This window comes from Carica papaya, chromosome 5 (assembly GCF_054855325.1).
Source record: "Carica papaya isolate Zhongbai chromosome 5, ASM5485532v1, whole genome shotgun sequence".
NCBI lineage: Eukaryota > Viridiplantae > Streptophyta > Magnoliopsida > Brassicales > Caricaceae > Carica > Carica papaya.
In genome coordinates this window covers 19,780,554-19,797,987 of record NC_142313.1, presented here as the reverse complement: position 1 = coordinate 19,797,987, position 17,434 = coordinate 19,780,554, and the positions used below count along the sequence as shown (strand labels likewise).

The following is a 17,434-nucleotide window of genomic DNA, read 5'->3' as shown; positions in this document are numbered from 1 at the left end:
ATGACGAGAGGGAGAAGAAAGGAGAAGGAGTGTATGTATTTGCAGCGCGAAATTAAACAGGTGCGATCATACCAGCACTAATTCATCGGATCCCATCAGAACTCCGCAGTTAAGGGTGCTTGAACGAGAGTAGTACTAGGATGGGTGACCTCTTGGGATGTTCTTATGTTGCACCCATTTTGTTTTTTCTGATGGGTCGTTTGACGTTACGTGCGATTGGAACTATGGTCTGCTGGTTTATACGCAAATGTGAGTCAAGACGCAGGGGTATTTTAATTGTTATTAGAACGAGAAGGAGAGGTGAAGTGTGAACGCACCAAGAAACAAATGACAGGAGGGGTAAGAAAGGAGAATGAATATATGTATTTGTAGCGCAAAATGAAATAGGTGTGATTATACTAGCACTAATGCACTGGATCCGATCAGAACTCTGCAGTTAAGTGTGCTTGGGTGAGAGTAGTACTCGGATGGGTGACCTCTTTGGAAGTCCTCGTGTTGCACCCATTTTTTTTCTGATGGGTCGTTCGACGTTACTCGCGAATGAAATTATGAACCGCTGGTTCATTCGCAAAGGTGAGTCACAGTGTTGGGGCATGTTATTTGATATTAGAATGAGAAGGAGAGATGCAGAGTGGACGCACAAGGAAACAAATGACCGGAGAGGGGATGGAAGGAGAAAGAATGTACGTATTTGTAGCGCAGAATGAAACATGAACGATCATACTAGCACTAATGCAACGGATTCTATAAGAACTCCGCAAGTTAAGGATTCTTGGGCGAGAGTAGTACTAGGATGGGTGACCTCCTGCGAAGTCCTTATATTTCACCCATTTTCTTGGGAACTCCTCGTGTTGCACCCACTTTTTTTCAGATGATTCTTTCGATGTTACGCGCGACTTGAATTATGGTCCGCAGATTTATTCGCAAATGTGAGTCATGACGCCGTGGCAATTTAGTTGATATTTGAACGGGAAAGGGAGGTGCAGTGCGCATGCACAAGGAGACAAATGACTGGAGGGGGAAGAAAGGAGAAGGAGTGTATGTATTTGCAGCGCGAAATGAAACAGGTGCGATCATACCAGCACTAATGCACCGGATCAGATCAGAACTCCGCAGTTAAGTGTGCTTGGACGAGAGTAGTACTTTGATGGGTGACCTCCTGGGAAGTCTTCGTGTTGCACCCATTTTTTTTGGATGGGTCGTTCGACTTTATGCGCAAATAGAATTATGAACCGCTGGTTCATTCGCAAAGGTGAGTCACGGTGCCGGGGCATTTTACTTGATATTAGAACGAAAATGAGAGATGCAGAGTGCACGCACAAGGAAACAAATGACGGGAGGGGGGATGGAAGGAGAAAGAGTGTAGGTATTTGCAGCGCAAAATGAAACATGAGCGATCATACAAGCACTAATGCAACGGATTCTATCAGAACTCCGCAAGTTAAGGGTGCTTGGTAGAGAGTAGTACTAGGATGGGTGACCTCCTGCGAATTCCTTATATTTCACCCATTTTCTTGTGAAGTTCTCGTGTTGCACCCATTTTTTTTCAGATGATTCTTTCGACGTTACGCGCGACTTGAATTATGGTCCGCTGGTTTATTCGCAAATGTGAGTCATGACACCGTGGCAATTTACTTGATATTTGAACGGGAAGGGAGGTGCAGTGCGCACGCACAAGGAGACAAATGACCGGAGGGGGAAGAAATGAGGAGTGTATGTATTTGCAGCGCGAAATGAAACAGGTGCGATCATACAGCACTAATGCACCGGATCAGATCAGAACTCCGCAGTACTTTGATGGGTGACCTCCTGGGAAGTCCTCGTGTTGCACCCATTTTTTTTGGATGGGTCGTTCGACTTTACTCGCGAATAGAATTATGAACCGCTAGTTCATTCCCAATGATGAGTCACGGTGCCGGGGCATTTTACTTGATATTAGAACGAAAAGGAGAGATGCAGAGTGCACGCACAAGGAAACAAATGACGGGAAGGGGGATGGAAGGAGAAAAAGTGTATGTATTTGCAGCTCAGAATGAAACATGAGCGATCATACGAGCACTAATGCAACGGATTCTATCAGAACTCCGCAAGTTAAGGGTGCTTGGGAGAGAGTAGTACTAGGATTGGTGACCTCCTGCGAAGTCCTTATATTTCACCCATTTTCTTGGTAAGTTCTCCTGTTGCACCCATTTTTTTTTTCAAATGGGTCGTTTGACGTTGCGCGCGACTGGAACTATGGTCCGCTGGTTTATACGCAAATGTGAGTCAAGACACAGGGGCATTTTAATTGATATTAGAACGAGAAGGAGAGGTTAAGTGTGAACGCACCAAGAAACAAATGACAGGAGGGGTAAGAAAGGAGAAGGAGTGTATGTATTTGCAGCGCGAAATGAAACAGGTGCGATCACACCAGCACTAATGCACCGGATCCTATCAGAACTCCGCAATGAAGTGTGCTTGGGCGAGAGTAGTACTAGGATGGGTGACCTCCTGGGAAGTTCTCGTGTTCCACACATTTTTTTTATCACAAGGGTCATTCGACGTTATGCGCGACTGGAACTATGGTCTGCTGGTTTATATGCAAATGTGAGTCAAGACGCAGGGGCATTTTAATTGATATTAGAACGAGAAGGAGAGGTTTAAGTGTGAACGCTACAGGAAACAAATTACGGGAGGGGGAAGAAAGGAGGAGTGTACGCATTTGCAGTGCGAAATGAAAGATGTTCGATCATACCAGCACTAATGCACCGGATCCCATGAGAACTCCGCAGTTAAGTTTGTTTGGGCGAGAGTAGTACTCGGATGTGTGACCTCCGGGGAAGTCCTCGTGTTGCAACCTTTTTTTTTCGGATGGGTCATTCGACAATACGCGCGAATAGAATTATGAACCGTTGGTTCATTCGCAAAGGTGAGTCACGGTATCGGGGCATTTTGCTTGATATTAGAACGAGAAGGAGAGATGCAAAGTGCACGCATAAGGCAACAAATGACGGGCGGGGGGATGGAAGGAGAAAGAGTGTATGTACTTCCAACGTAGAATGAAACTTGAGCGATCATACCAGCACTAATGCAACGGATTCTATCAGAACTCCGCAAGTTAAGGGCGCTTGGGCGAGGGTAGTACTAGGATGGGTGACCTCCTGCGAAGTCCTTATATTTCACCCATTTTCTTGGGAAGTCCTCGTGTTGCACCAATTTTTTTGCAGATAATTCTTTCGACGTTACGCGCGACTTGAATTATGGTCCGCAAGTTTATTCGCAAATGTGAGTCACGGTGATGTGGCATTTTACTTGATATTTGAACGAGAACGGGAGGTGCAGTGTGCATGCACAAGGAAACAAATGACAGGAGGGGGAAGATAGGAGAAGGAATGTATGTATTTGCAGCGCAACATTACACATGTGCGATCATTAGCACTAATACACCGGATCCCATCAGAACTCAGCAGTTAAGTTTTCTTGGGCGAGAGTAGTACTCGGATGGGTGACCTGTTGGAAAGTCCTTGTGTCGCACTAATATTTTTTTAGACGGGTCGTTAGACGTTACGCGTGGCTGGAACTATGGCCTGCTGGTTTATACGCAAATGTGAGTCAAGAAGCAGGGGCATTTTAATCGATATTAGAACGAGAAGGAGAGGTGCAGTGTGAACGCACAAGGAAACAAATGATGGGAGGGGGGAGGGAAGGAGAAGGAGTGTATGTATTTTCAGCACGAAATGAAACACTTGCGATAATACCAGCACAAATGCACCGGATCCCATCAGAACTCCGTAGTTAAGTGTGATTTGGCGAAAGTAGTACAAGGATGGGTTACCTCCTGGGAATTTCTCGTGTTGCACCAATTTTTTTTTGGATGGGCCGTTCGACATTACGTGCAACTGGAAAAATGGTCCGCTGGTTTATACGCAAATGTGAGTCAAGACGCAGGGGCATTTTAATTGATATTAGAACGAGAAGGAGAGGTGAAGTGTGAACGCACATGGAAACAAATGACGGGAAGGGGAAGAAAGGAGAAGGAGTGTATATATTTGCAGTGCGAAATAAAACAGGTGCGATCATACCACCACTAATGCACCGGATCCCATTAGAATTCCACAGTTAAGTTTGCTTGGGCGAGAGTAGTACTCGGATGGGTGACATCCTGGGAAGTCCTCGTGTTGCACCCATTTTTTTTCTGATGGGTGGTTCGACGTTACGCGCGAATGGAATTATGAACCGCTGGTTCATTCGCAAAGGTGAGTCACGGTGCCGGGGCATTTTACTTGATATTAGAACATGAAGGAGAGATGCAGAGTGCACGCACAAGGAAACAAATGACGGGAGGGGGGATGGAAGGAGAAAGAGTGTATGTATTTGCAGCGCAGAATGAAGCATGAGTGATCAGACAAGAACTAATGCAACGGATTCTATCAGAACTCCGTAAGTTAAGGGTGCTTGGGCGAGAGTAGTACTAGGATGGGTGACCTCCTGCGAAGTCCTTATATTTCACCCATTTTCTCTGGAAGTCCTCGTGTTGAACCCATTTTTTTGCAGATGATTCTTTCGACATTACGCGCGACTTGAATTATGGTCTGCAGGTTTATTTGCAAATGTGAGTCACGGCACCGTGGTATTTTACTTGATATTTGAATGAGATCGGGAGGTGCAGTGCACACGCAAGAGGAAACAGATGACGGGAGGGGGAAGAAAGGAGAAGGAGTGAATCTATTTGCAGCGCGAAATTGATCAGGTTCGATCATACTAGCACTAATGCACCGGATCCCATCAGAACTCCGCAGTTAAGTGTGCTTGGGCGAGAGTAGTACTCGGATGGGTGACCTTTTGGAAAGTCCTCGTGTTGCACCCATTTTTTCTCGGATGGGTCGTTCGACGTTACGCACGAATGGAATTATGAACCGCTGGTTCATTTGCAATGGTGAGTCACGGTACTGGGGCATTTTACTTGATATTTGAACGAGAAGGAGAGATGCAGAGTGCACGCACAAGGAAACAAATGACGGGAGGGCAGATGTAAGGAGAAAGAGTGTATGTATTTGAAGCGTAGAATGAAACATGAGGGATCATACCAGCACTAATGCAACAAATTCTATCAGAACTCCGTAGGTAAGGGTGCTTGGGCGAGATAGTACTAGGATGGGTGACCTCCTGCGAAGTCTTTATATTTCACCTATTTTCTTGGGAAGTCCTCGTGTTGCACCCGTTTTTTTGCAGATGATTCTTTCGATGTTACGCGCGACTTGAATTATGGTCCGCAGGTTTATTCGTAAATGTGAGTCACGGCGCCGTGGCATTTTACTTGATATTTAAACGAGAACGGGAGGTGCAGTGCGCACGCACAAGGAAATAATGACGGGAGGGGGAAGAAAGGAGAAGGATTGTATGTATTTTTAAGGCATAATTAAACAGGTGCGAACATACCAACACTAATGCACCGGATCCAATCAGAACTCCGCAGTTAAGTGTGCTTGGGCGATAGTACTACTCGGATGTGTGACCTCCCGGGAAGTCGTCGTGTCACACCAATTTTTTTCCAGAAGGGTCATTCGACGTTACCCATTACTGGAACTATGGTCCGCCTATTTATAAACAAATGTGAGTCAAGAAGCAGCGGCATTTTAATCGAAATTAGAATGAGAATGAGAGGTGCAGTGTGAACGCATAAGGAAACAAATGATGGGAGGGGGGAGGGAAGGAGAAGGAGTGTATGTATTTTCAACACAAAATGAAACAGGTGCGATCATACCAGCACAAATGCACCGGATCCCATCAGAACTCCACAGTTAAGTGTGCTTTGGCGAAAGTAGTACAATGATGGGTTACCTCCTGGGAAGTTCTTGTGTTGCACCAATTTTTTTTTCAAATGGGTCGTTCGACGTTACGCACGATTTGAACTATGGTCTGCTGGTTTATACGCAAATGTGAGTCAAGATGCAGGGGCATTTTAATTGATATAAGAGCGAGAAGTAGAGGTGAAGTGTGAACGCACCAAAAAACAAATGACGGGAGGGGGAAGAAAGGAGAAGGAGTGTATGTATGCTGCGCGAAATTAAACAGGTGCGATCATACTAGCACTAATACACCGGATCCCATCAGAACTCCGCAGTCAAGTGTGCTTGGGCGAGAGTAGTACTCGGATGGGTGACCTCCTGGGAAGTCCTCGTGCTGCACCCATTTTTTTCGGATGGGTCGTTCGTCGTTACGCGCGAATAGAATTATGAACCGTTGATTCATTCGCAAAGGCAAGTAACGATGCCGGGACATTTTTCTTGATATTAGAACGAGAAGGAGAGATGCAGAGTGCACGCACAAGGAAACAAATGATGGGAGGAGGAATGGAGGGAAAGAGTGTATGTATTTGCAGCGCATAATGAAACATGAGCGATCATACTAGCGCTAATGCAACAGATTCTATCAGAACTCTGCAGTTAAGGGTGCTTGGTGAGAGTAGTGCTTGGAATGGTGACCTCCTGCGAAGTCCTTCTATGTCACCCATTTTCTTGGGAAGTCCTCGTGTTGCACCCATTTTTTTACAGATGATTCTTTCGACGTTATGCGCGACTTAAATTATGGTCCGCAGGTTTATTCGCAAATGTGAGTCACGGTGCTGTGGCATTTTACTTGATATTAGAACGAGAACAGGAGGTGCAGTGCGCATGCACAAGGAAAGAAATGACGAGAGGGGGAAGAAAGGAGAAGGAGTGTATGTATTTGCAGCACGAAATAAAACAGGTGTGATTATACCAGTACTAATGCACTGGATCCAATCAGAACTCCGCAGTTAAGTGTGACTGGGCGAGAGTAGTAGTCGGATGGGTGACCTCCTGGGATGTCCTCATATTGCACCAATTTTTTTTCGGATGGGTCGTTTAACGTTACGCGTGGATGAAATTATGAACCACTGGTTCATTCGCAAAGGTGAGTCACGGTTCCGGGGCATTTTACTTGATTTAGAACTAGAAGGAGAGATGCAGAGTGCACGCACAAGGAAACAAATGACGGGAGGGGGGATGGAAGGAGGAAGAGTGTATGTATTTGCAGCGCAGAATGAAACATGAGTGATCATACCAGCACTAATGCAACGGATTCTATCAGAACTCTGCAGTTAAGTGTTCTTGGGCGAGAGTAGTACTAGGATGGGTGACCTCCGGCGAAGTCCTTATATTTCACCCATTTTCTTGGGAAGTCCTTGTGTTGCACCTATTTTTTTACAGATGATTCTTTCAACATTACACTCGACTTGAATTATGGTCCGCAGGTTTTTTCACAAATGTGAGTCACGGCGCCGTGGCATTTTACTTGATATTAGAATGAGAACAAGAGGTGTAGTGTGCACGCACAAGGAAATAAATGATGGGAGGGGGAAAAAAGGAGGAGTGTATGTATTTGCAGCGCGAAATTAAACAGTTGCGATCATACCAGCACTAATGCACCGGATCCCATCAGAAATCCACAGTTAAGTGCGCTTGGGCGAGAGTAGTACTCAGATGGGTGACCACCTTTGAAGTCCTCGTGTCGTACCAATTTTTTTTCAGACGGGTCGTTCGATGTTACGCGTGACTGGAACTATGGTCCGCTTGTTTATACGCAAATATGAGTCAAGAAGCAGGGGCATTTTAATCGATATTAGAACGAGAAGGAGAGGTGCAGTGTGGACGCACGAGGAAACAAATGCTTGGAGGGGGGAGGGAAGGAGAAGGAGTGTATGTATTTTCAGCACGAAATGAAATAGGTGCGATCATACCAGCACAAATGCACCGGATCCCATCAGAACTCCGTAGTTAAGTGTTCTTTGGCGAAAGTAGTACAAGGATGGGTTACCTCCTGGGAAGTTCTCGTATTGCACCCCTTTTTTTCAGATGGGTCATTCGACATTAGACGCGACTGAAACTATGGTCCGCTGGTTTATACGCAAATGTAAGTCAAGACGCAGGGGCATTTTAATTGATATTAGAATGAGAAGGAGAGGTGAAGTGTGAACGCACCAGGAAACAAATGACGGGAGGGGGAAGAAAGGAGAAGAATTGTATATATTTCTAGTGCGAAATGAAACAGGTGCGATCATATCAGCACTAATGCACCGGATCTGAACTCCGCATTTAAGTGTGCTTGGGCGAGAGTAGTACTCGGATGGGTGACCTCCTGGGAAGTCCTCGTGTTGCACCCATTTCTTTTCGGATGGGTCGTTCGACGTTAAGCGCGAACGGAATTATGAACTGCTGGTTCATTCGCAAATGTGAGTCACAGTGCCGGGGCATTTTACTTGATATTAGAACGAGAAGTAGAGATGGAGAGGGCACGCACAAGGAAACAAATGACGGGAGGGGGGATGGAAGGAGAAAGAGTGTATGTATTTGCAGCGCAGAATGAAACATGAGAGATCATACCAGCACTTATGCAACAGATTCTATCAAAACTCCGCAGTTAAGGGTGCTTGGGCGAGAGTAGTACTAAAATGGGTGACCTCCTGCGAAGTCCTTATATTTCACCCATTTTCTTAGGAAGTCCTCGTGTTGCACCCATTTTTTTTGCAGATGATTCTTTTGACGTTACGCGGGACTTGAATTATGGTCCGCAGGTTTATTCGCAAATGGGAGTCACGGCGCCGTGGCATTTTACTTGATATTAGAATGAGAACGGGAGGTGCAATGCGCACGCACAAGCAAATAAATGACGGGAGGGGGAAGAAAGGAGAAGGAGTGTATGTATTTGCAGCGCGAAATTAAACAAGTGTGATCATACCAGCAAAAATGCACCGGATCCCATCAGAACTCCGCAGTTAAGTCTGCTTGGGCGAGAGTAGTACTCGAATGGGTGACCTCCTGGGAACTCCTCATGTCGCACCAATTTTTTTTCAGACGGGTCGTTCGACGTTACACGCGACTGGAACTATGGTCCGCTGGTTTATACGCAAATGTGAGTCGAGAAGTAGGGGCATTTTAATCGATATTTGAACGAGAAAGAGAGGTGCAGTGTGAACACAGAAGAAAACAAATGACGGGATGGGGGAGGGAAGGAGAAGGAGTGTATGTATTTTCAGTGCATAATGAAACAGGTGCGATCATACCAGCACAAATGCACCGGATCCCATCAGAACTCCGCAGTTTAGTGTGCTTTGGCAAAAGTAGTACAAGGATGGGTTACCTCCTGGGAAGTTCTCGTGTTGCACCTATTTTTTTTTTGAGATGGGTTGTTCGACGTTACGCGTGACTGGAATTATGGTCCGCTGGTTTATACGCAAATGTGAGTCAAGAAGCAAGGGCATTTTAATTGATATTAGAACGAGAAGGAGAGGTGCAGTGTGAATGCACAAGGAAGCAAATGATGGGAGCGAGGAGGGAAAGAGAAGGAGTGTATGTATTTTCAGCACGAAATGAAACAGGTGCTATCATACCAGCACAAATGCAGCGGATCCCATCAGAACTCCGCAGTTAAGTGTGCTTTGGTGAAAGTAGTACAAGGATGGGTTACCTCCTGGGAAGTTCTCGTATCGCACCTCTTTTTTTTTCAGATGGGTCGTTCGACGTTAGGCGCGACTGGAACTATGGTCCGCTGATTTATACGCAAATGTGAGTCAAGACGCAGGGACATTTTAATTGATATTAGAATGAGGAGAGGTGAAGTGTGAACGCACCAGGAAACAAATGAAACAGGTGCGATCATATCAGCACTAATCCACCGGATCTGAACTCCGCATTTAAGTGTGCTTGGGCGATAGTAGTACTCGGATGGGTGACCTCCTGGGAAGTTCTCGTGTTGCACTCATTTTTTTCCGGATGGGTCGTTCGACGTTACGCGCGAATGGAATTATGAACTGCTGGTTCATTCACAAATGTGAGTCACAGTGCCGGGGCATTTTACTTCATATTACAACGAGAAGGAGAGATGGAGAGTGCACGCACAAGGAAACAAATGACGGGAGGGGGGATGGAAGGAGAAAGAGTGTATGTATTTGTAGCGCAGAATGAAATATAAGAGATCATACCAGCACTTATGCAATGGATTCTATCAGAACTCCGCAGTTAAGGATGCTTGGGCGAGAGTAGTACTAGGATGGGTGACCTCCTGCGAAGTCCTTATATTTCACCCATTTTCTTAGGAAGTCCTCGTATTGCACCCATTTTTTTACAGATGATTCTTTTGACGTTACGTGGGACTTGAATTATGGTCCGCAGGTTTATTCGCAAATGTGACTCACGGCGCCGTGGCATTTTACTTGATATTATAACGAGAACGGGAGGTGCAGTGCGCATGCACAAGCAAATAAATGATGGGAGGGGGAAGAAAGGAGAAGGAGTGTATGTATTTGCAGCATGAAATTAAAAAGTTGCGATCATGCCAGCACTAATGCACCGGATCCCATCAGAACTCCGCAGTTAAGTGGGCTTGGGCGAGAGTAGTACTCGGATAGGGGACCTCCTGGGAATTCTTCGTGTCGCACCAATTTTTTTTCAGACGGGTCATTCGACGTTACGCGCGACTGGAACTATGGTCCGCTGGTTTATAAGCAAATGTGAGTCAAGAAGCAGGGGCATTTTACTCGATACTAGAACTAGAAGGAAAGGTGCAGTGTGAACGCACAAGAAAACAAATGATGGGAGGGGGGAGGGAAGGAGAACGAGTGTATATATTTTCAACACGAAATTAAACAGGTGTGATCATACTAGCACAAAAGCACCGGATCCCATCAGAACTCCGCAGTTAAGTGTGCTTTGGCGAAAGTAGTACAAGGATGGGTTACCTCCTGGGAAGTTCTCGTGTTGCACCAATTTTTTTTCAGATGGGCCGTTCGACGTTACGCGCGACTGGAATTATGGTCAGCTAGTTTATACGCAAATGTGAGTCAAGACGCAGGGGCATTTTAATTGATATTAGAACGAGAAGGAGAGGTGAAGTGTGATCGCACCAGGAAACAAATGACGGGAGGGGGAAGAAAGGAGAATGAGTGTATGTATTTGCAGCGCAGAGTGAAATAGTGCGATCATACCAGCACTAATGCACTGGATCCCATCGGAACTCTGCAATTAAGTGTGCTTGGGCGAGAGTAGTCCTTGGATGGGTGACCTCCTAGGAAGTTCTCGTGTTGCACCCATTTTTTTTCGGATATGGCGTTCGACGTTACGCTCGAATAGAATTATGAACCGCTGGTTCATTCGAAAAGGTGAGTCACGGTGCCGGGGCATTTTACTTGATATTAGAACGAGAATGAGAGATGCAGAGTGCACGCACAAAGAAACAAATGACGGGAGTGGGGATGGAAGGAGAAAGAGTATATGTATTTGCAGCGCAGAATGAAGCATGAGCGATCATACCAGCACTAATGCAACAGATTCTATCAGAACTCCACAGTTAAGGGTGCTTGGGCGAGAGTAGTACTAGGAAGGGTGACCTCCTGCGAAGTCCTTATATTTCACCCATTTTCTTGGGAAGTCCTCGTGTTGCAACCATTTTTTTGGAAATGATTCTTTCGACGTTACGCGCGACTTGAATTATTTTTCGTAGGTTTAATCGCAAATGTGAGTCACGGCGCCGTGACATTTTATTTGATATTAGAATGAGAACGGGAGGTGCAGTGCGCACGCACAAGGAAACAAATGACGGGAGAGGGAAGAAAGGAGAAGGAGTGTATGTATTTGTAGCGCGAAATTAAATAGGTGTGATCATACCAGCACTAATGCACTGCATCCCATCAGAACGCCGCAGTTAAGTGTGCTTGGGCGAGAGTAGTACTCGTATGGGTGACCTCGTGGGAAGTCCTCGTGTGGCAACAATTATTTTTCAAAGGGGTCGTTCGATGTTACGCGCGACTGGAACTATGGTCCGTTGGTTTATACGCAAATGTGAGTCAAGAAGCAGGGGCATTTAAATCGATATTAGAATGAGAATGAGAGGTGCAGTGTGAACACACAAAGAAACAAATGATGGGAGGGGGGAGGGAAGGAGAAGGAGTACATGTATTTTTTGCACCAAATGAAATAGGTGAGATCATACCAGCACAAATGCACTTGATCCCATCAGAACTTCGCAGTTAAGTTTGCATTGGCGAAAGTAGTACAAGGATGGGTTACCTTTTGGGAAGTTTTCGTGTTGCACCCATTTTTTTTTTTCAGATGGGTTGTTCGACGTTACGTGCGACTGGAACTATGATCCGCTGGTTTATACGCAAATGTGAGTCAAGACGCAGAGGCATTTTAATTGATATTAGAACGAGAAGGAGAGGTGAAGTGTGAACACACCAGGAAATAAGTGACGGGAGGGGGAAGAAAGGAGAAGGAGTGTATGTTTTTGCAGCGCAAAATGAAACAGGTGCAATCATACCAGCACTAATGCACCGGATCCCATCAGAACTTTGCAGTTAAGTGTGCTTGGGCGAGAGTAGTACTCGGATGGGTGACTTCCTGGGAACTCCTCGTGTTGCATCCATTTTTTTTCGGATGGGTCGTTCGACGTTAAGCGCGAATGGAATTATGAACCACTAGTTCATTCGCAAAGGCGAGTCACGGTGCCGGGCATTTTACTTGATATTAGAACGAGAAGGAGAGATGCAGAGTGCACGCAGAACGAAACAAATGGCCTGAGGGGGGATGCAAGGAGAAAGAGTGTATGTATTTGCAGCGCAGAATGAAACATGAGCGATCATACCAGCACTAATGCAACGGATTCTATCAGAACTCCGCAAGTTAAGGGTGCTTGGGCGAGACTAGTGCTAAGATGGGTAACCTCCTGCGAACTCCTTATATTTCACCCATTTTCTTGGTAAGTCCTCGTGTTGCACCAATTTTTTAGCAGATGATTCTTTCGACGTTACGCGCGACTTGAATTATGGCCCGCAGGTTTATTCGAAAATGTGAGTCACGCCGCGATGGCCTTTTACTTTATATTTGAACGAGAACGGGAGGTGCAGTGCACACACACCAAACAGATGGCGGGAGGGGGAAGAAAGGAGAATGAGTGTATGTATTTGTAGCGCGAAATTAAACAGGTGCGATCATACCAGCACTAATGCACCAGATCCCATCAGAACTCCGCAGTTAAGTGCGCTTGGACGAGACTAGTACTCGGATGGGTGACCTCTTGCGAAGTCCTTATATTTCATCCATAACGAGAAAGAGAGGTGAATTATGAACGCGCAAGGAAAGAAATGATGGGAGGGGTGAGGGAAGGAGAAGGAGTGTACGTATTTTCAGCACGAAATGAAACAGGTGCTATCATACCAGCACAAATGCACCGGATCCCATCAGAACTCCGCAGTTAAGTGTGCTTTGGCGAGAGTAGTACAAGGATGGGTTACCTCCTGGGAAGTTCTCGTGTGACACCCATTTATTTTTTCAGATGGGTCATTCGACGTTACGCGTGACTGGAACTATGGTCCGCTGGTTTATACGCAAATGTGAGTCAAGATGCAGGGGCATTTTAATTGATATTATAACGAGAAGAAGAGGTAAAGTGTGAACGCACCAGGAAACAAATGACGGGAGGGGGAAGAAATGAGAAGGATTGTATGTATTTGCAGCCTAAAATGAGACAGGTGTGATCATACCAACACATATGCACCGGATCCCATCAGAACTCTGCCGTTAAGTGTGCTTGGTCGATAGTAGTACTCGGATGGGTGACCTCCTGGGAAGTCCTCCTGTTGCATCCATTTTTTTCGAATGGGTCGTTCGACATTACGCGCGAATGAAATTATGAACGGCTGGTTTATTCGCAAAGGTGAGTCACGGTGCCGGGGCATTTTACTTGATATTAGAACGAGAAGAAGAGATGCAGAGTGCACGCACAAGGAAACAAATGACGGGAGGGGAGATGGAAGGAGAAAGAGTGAATGTATTTGCAGTGCAGAATGAAACATGAGCGATCATACAAGAACTAATGCAACGAATTCTATCAGAACTCCGCAAGTTAAGGGTGCTTGGGCGAGAGTAGTACTTGGATGGGTGACCTCCTACGAAGTCCTTATATTTCACCAATTTTCTTGGTAAGTTCTCGTGTTGCACCCATTTTTTTTTCAAATGGGTCTTTCGACGTTACAAGCGACTGGAACTATGGTCCGCTGGTTTATACGCAAATGTGAGTCTCGTAGGGGCATTTTAATTGATATTAGAACGAGAAGGAGAGGTGAAGTGTGAACGCACCAGGAAACAAATGACAGGAGGGGTAAGAAAGGAGAATGAACGTATGTATTTGCAGCGCGAAATGAAACAAGTGCGATCATACCAGCACTAATGCATCGGATCCCATCAGAACTCTGAAATGAATTGTGCTTGGGCGAGAGTAGTACTCGGATGGATGACCTCCTGGGAAGTTCTCGTGTTGCACACATTTTTTTTTTCAGATGGGTCGTTCGATGTTACGTGCAACCCGAGCTATGGTCTGCTGGTTTATACGCAAATGTGAGTCAAGGGGCATTTTAATTGATATTAGAACAAGAAGGAGAGGTAAAGTGTGAACGCACCAGGAAACAAATGACGGGAGGGGGAAGAAAGGAGAAGGAGTGTATACATTTGTAGCGCGAAATGAAACAGGTGCGATCACACCAGCACTAATGCACCGGATCCCATCAGAACTGAGCAATAAAGTGTTCTTGGGCGAGAGTAATACTCGGATGGGTGACCTCCTGTGAAGTTCTCGTGTTGCACCCATTTTTTTTCGTATGGGTCGTTCGACGTTACGCGCGAATAGAATTATGAACCGCTGGTTGATTCGCAAAGGTGAGTCACGGTGCCGGGGCATTTTACTTGATATTAGAACGAGAAGGAGAGATGCAGAGTGGACGCACAAGGAAATAAATCACGGGAGGGGGAATGGAAGGAGAAAGAGTGTATGTATTTGTAGCGTAGAATGAAACATGAGCGATCATACCAGCCCTAATGCAACGGATTCTATCAGAACTCTGCAAGTTAAGGGTTCTTGGGCGAGAGTAGTATTAGGATGGGTGACCTCCTGCGAAGTCCTTATATTTCACCTATTTTCTTGGGAAGTCTTCGCGTTGCACCCATTTTTTTGCAGATGATTCTTTCGACGTTAAGCACTACTTGAATTATGGTCCGCAGGTTTATTCGCAAATGTGAGTCACAGCGCCATTGCATTTTACTTTATATTTGAACGAGAACGGGAGGTGCAGTGCGCACGCACAAGGAAACAAATGACGGAAGGGGGAAGATAGGAGAAAGAGTGTATGTATTTGCAGCGCGAAATTAAACAGGTTCGATCAAACCAACACTAATGCACCGGATCCCATCAGAACTCCGCAGTTAACTGTGCTTGGGCGAGAGTAGTACTCGGATGGGTAACCTCCTAGGAACTCCTCGTGTCACACTAATTTTTTTTCAGACGCGTCGTTCGACGTTACGCGCGACTGGAACTATAATCCGCTGGTTTATACGCAAATGTGAGTCAAGAAGCAGGGGCATTTAAATCGATATTAGAACGAGAAGGAGAGGTGCAGTGTGGACGTACTAGGAAACAAATGATGGGAGGGGGGAGGGAAGAAGAAGGAGTGTATGTATTTTGAGTACAAAATGAAACAGGTGCGATCATACCAACACAAATGCACCGGATCCCATCATAACTCCGCAGTTAAGTGTGCTTTGGCGAGAGTAGTACAAGGATGGGTTACCTCCTAGGAAGTTCTCGTGTTGCACCCATTTTTTTTTCAGATGGGTTGTTCGTCGTTATGCGCGACTGGAACTATAGTCCGCTGGTTTATACGCAAATATGAGTCAAGACGTAGGGGTATTTTAATTGATATTAGAACGAGAAGGAGAGGTGAAGTGTGAACGCACCAGGAAACAAATGACGGGAGGGGGAAGAAAGGAGAATGAGTGTATGCATTTGCAGCGCGAAATGAAACAGGTGCGATCACACTAGCACTAATGCACCGGATCCCATCAGAACTCCGCAGTGAAGTGTGTTTGGTTGAGAGTAGTACTCGGATGGGTGACCTCTTGGGAAGTTCTCGTGTTGCACACATTTTTTTCGGATGGGTCGTTCGACGTTACGCGCAAATGGAATTATGAACCACTGGTTCATTCGTAAAGGTGAGTCACGTTGCCGGGAAATTTTACTTGATATTAGAACGAGAAGGAGAGATGCAAAGTGTACGCACAAGGAAACAAATGACGGGAGGGGGGATGGAAGGAGAAAGAGTGTATGTATTTGCAGTCCAGAATGAAACATGAGCGATCATACCAGCACTGATGCAACGGATTCTATCAGAACTCCGCAAGTTAGGGGTGCTTGGGCGAGAGTAGTACTAGGATGGGTGACCTCCTGCGAACTCCTTATATTTCACCCATTTTCTTGGGAAGATCTCGTGTTGCACCCATTTTTTTGCAGATAATTCTTTCGACGTTAAGCGTGACTTGAATTTTGGTCCGCATGTTTATTCACAATTGTGAGTCACGGCGCCGTGACATTTTACTTGATATTTGAATGAGAACGGGAGATGCAGTGCGCACGCACAAGAAATAAATGATGGGAGGGGGAAGAAAGGAGAAGGAGTGTATGTATTTGCAGCGCAAAATTAAACAAGTGCGATCATACCAGCACTACTGCACCGGATCCCATCAAAACTCCGCAGTTATGTGTGCTTTGGCGAAAGTAGTACAAGGATGGGTTACCTCCTGGGAAGTTCTCGTGTCGCACCCATTTTTTTTTTCAAATGGGTCGTTCGACGTTACGCGCGATTGTAACTATGGTCCGCTGGTTTATACGCAAATGTGAGTCAAGACGCAAGGACATTTTAATTGATATTAGAACAAGAAGTAGAGGTGAAATGTGAACGCACCAGGAAACAAATGACGGGAGGGGGAAGAAAGGAGAAGGAGTGTATGTATTTGCAGCACACAATTTAACATGTGCGAACATACCAGCACTAATGCACTCGATCCCATCAGAACTCCGCAGTTAAGTTTGCTAGGGCGAGAGTAGTGCTCGGATGAGTGACCTCCTGGGAAGTCCTCGTGACGCACCAATTTTTTTTCAGACGGGTCGTTCGACGTAACGCGCGACAGGATCTATGGTCCGCTGGTTTATGCGCAAATGTGAGTCAAGAAGCAGGGGCATTTTAATCGATATTAGAACGAGAAGGAGAGGTGCAGTGTGAACGCACAAGGAAACAAATGACGGGAGGGGGAAGAAAGGAGAAGGAGTGTATGTATTTGCAGCGCGAAATTAAACAGGTTATGATCATACCAGCACTAATGCACCGGATCCCATCAGAACTTCGCAGTTAGTGTGCTTGGGCGAGAGTAGTACTCGGATGGGTATCCTCCTGGGAAGTCCTCGTGTCGCACCAATTTTTTTTTAGACGGGTCGTTCGACGTAACGCGCGACTGGAACTATAGTCCGCTGGTTTATAGGCAAATGTGAGTAAAGAAGTAAGAGCATTTTTATCAATATTAGAACGAGAAGGAGAGCTGCATTGTGAACGCAC

The 17,434-nt window shown here is 45.8% G+C and overlaps 33 pseudogenes; all 33 read left to right on the top strand.

Moving 5' to 3' along the window:
- The first annotated feature begins 58 nt into the window (after positions 1–58).
- On the top strand, positions 59–177 carry LOC148254806 (5S ribosomal RNA; annotated as a pseudogene).
- A 208-nt stretch (positions 178–385) lies between these two features.
- LOC148254805 (5S ribosomal RNA) lies at positions 386–504 on the top strand (annotated as a pseudogene).
- Positions 505–1,065: 561 nt separating this feature from the next.
- LOC148254804 (5S ribosomal RNA) lies at positions 1,066–1,184 on the top strand (annotated as a pseudogene).
- Positions 1,185–2,396: 1,212 nt separating this feature from the next.
- Positions 2,397–2,515, top strand: LOC148254803 (5S ribosomal RNA; annotated as a pseudogene).
- Positions 2,516–2,721: 206 nt separating this feature from the next.
- LOC148254802 (5S ribosomal RNA) lies at positions 2,722–2,839 on the top strand (annotated as a pseudogene).
- Positions 2,840–3,723: 884 nt separating this feature from the next.
- Positions 3,724–3,842, top strand: LOC148254801 (5S ribosomal RNA; annotated as a pseudogene).
- Positions 3,843–4,047: 205 nt separating this feature from the next.
- On the top strand, positions 4,048–4,166 carry LOC148254800 (5S ribosomal RNA; annotated as a pseudogene).
- A 561-nt stretch (positions 4,167–4,727) lies between these two features.
- Positions 4,728–4,846, top strand: LOC148254799 (5S ribosomal RNA; annotated as a pseudogene).
- An 883-nt stretch (positions 4,847–5,729) lies between these two features.
- Positions 5,730–5,848, top strand: LOC148254798 (5S ribosomal RNA; annotated as a pseudogene).
- Positions 5,849–6,052: 204 nt separating this feature from the next.
- On the top strand, positions 6,053–6,171 carry LOC148254797 (5S ribosomal RNA; annotated as a pseudogene).
- A 556-nt stretch (positions 6,172–6,727) lies between these two features.
- On the top strand, positions 6,728–6,846 carry LOC148254796 (5S ribosomal RNA; annotated as a pseudogene).
- A 556-nt stretch (positions 6,847–7,402) lies between these two features.
- On the top strand, positions 7,403–7,521 carry LOC148254795 (5S ribosomal RNA; annotated as a pseudogene).
- Positions 7,522–7,727: 206 nt separating this feature from the next.
- Positions 7,728–7,846, top strand: LOC148254794 (5S ribosomal RNA; annotated as a pseudogene).
- Positions 7,847–8,050: 204 nt separating this feature from the next.
- Positions 8,051–8,164, top strand: LOC148254793 (5S ribosomal RNA; annotated as a pseudogene).
- A 561-nt stretch (positions 8,165–8,725) lies between these two features.
- Positions 8,726–8,844, top strand: LOC148254792 (5S ribosomal RNA; annotated as a pseudogene).
- Positions 8,845–9,050: 206 nt separating this feature from the next.
- LOC148254791 (5S ribosomal RNA) lies at positions 9,051–9,169 on the top strand (annotated as a pseudogene).
- Positions 9,170–9,377: 208 nt separating this feature from the next.
- LOC148254790 (5S ribosomal RNA) lies at positions 9,378–9,496 on the top strand (annotated as a pseudogene).
- Positions 9,497–9,648: 152 nt separating this feature from the next.
- Positions 9,649–9,762, top strand: LOC148254789 (5S ribosomal RNA; annotated as a pseudogene).
- Positions 9,763–10,322: 560 nt separating this feature from the next.
- Positions 10,323–10,441, top strand: LOC148254788 (5S ribosomal RNA; annotated as a pseudogene).
- A 206-nt stretch (positions 10,442–10,647) lies between these two features.
- Positions 10,648–10,766, top strand: LOC148254787 (5S ribosomal RNA; annotated as a pseudogene).
- Positions 10,767–10,970: 204 nt separating this feature from the next.
- LOC148254786 (5S ribosomal RNA) lies at positions 10,971–11,089 on the top strand (annotated as a pseudogene).
- Positions 11,090–11,649: 560 nt separating this feature from the next.
- LOC148254785 (5S ribosomal RNA) lies at positions 11,650–11,768 on the top strand (annotated as a pseudogene).
- A 206-nt stretch (positions 11,769–11,974) lies between these two features.
- Positions 11,975–12,093, top strand: LOC148254784 (5S ribosomal RNA; annotated as a pseudogene).
- Positions 12,094–12,301: 208 nt separating this feature from the next.
- LOC148254783 (5S ribosomal RNA) lies at positions 12,302–12,420 on the top strand (annotated as a pseudogene).
- Positions 12,421–12,977: 557 nt separating this feature from the next.
- LOC148254782 (5S ribosomal RNA) lies at positions 12,978–13,096 on the top strand (annotated as a pseudogene).
- Positions 13,097–13,197: 101 nt separating this feature from the next.
- LOC148254781 (5S ribosomal RNA) lies at positions 13,198–13,316 on the top strand (annotated as a pseudogene).
- A 207-nt stretch (positions 13,317–13,523) lies between these two features.
- Positions 13,524–13,642, top strand: LOC148254780 (5S ribosomal RNA; annotated as a pseudogene).
- A 558-nt stretch (positions 13,643–14,200) lies between these two features.
- On the top strand, positions 14,201–14,319 carry LOC148254779 (5S ribosomal RNA; annotated as a pseudogene).
- Positions 14,320–15,200: 881 nt separating this feature from the next.
- Positions 15,201–15,319, top strand: LOC148254778 (5S ribosomal RNA; annotated as a pseudogene).
- Positions 15,320–15,525: 206 nt separating this feature from the next.
- Positions 15,526–15,644, top strand: LOC148254777 (5S ribosomal RNA; annotated as a pseudogene).
- Positions 15,645–15,850: 206 nt separating this feature from the next.
- LOC148254776 (5S ribosomal RNA) lies at positions 15,851–15,969 on the top strand (annotated as a pseudogene).
- Positions 15,970–16,528: 559 nt separating this feature from the next.
- LOC148254775 (5S ribosomal RNA) lies at positions 16,529–16,647 on the top strand (annotated as a pseudogene).
- A 532-nt stretch (positions 16,648–17,179) lies between these two features.
- Positions 17,180–17,297, top strand: LOC148254774 (5S ribosomal RNA; annotated as a pseudogene).
- The last annotated feature ends 137 nt before the right edge of the window (positions 17,298–17,434 follow it).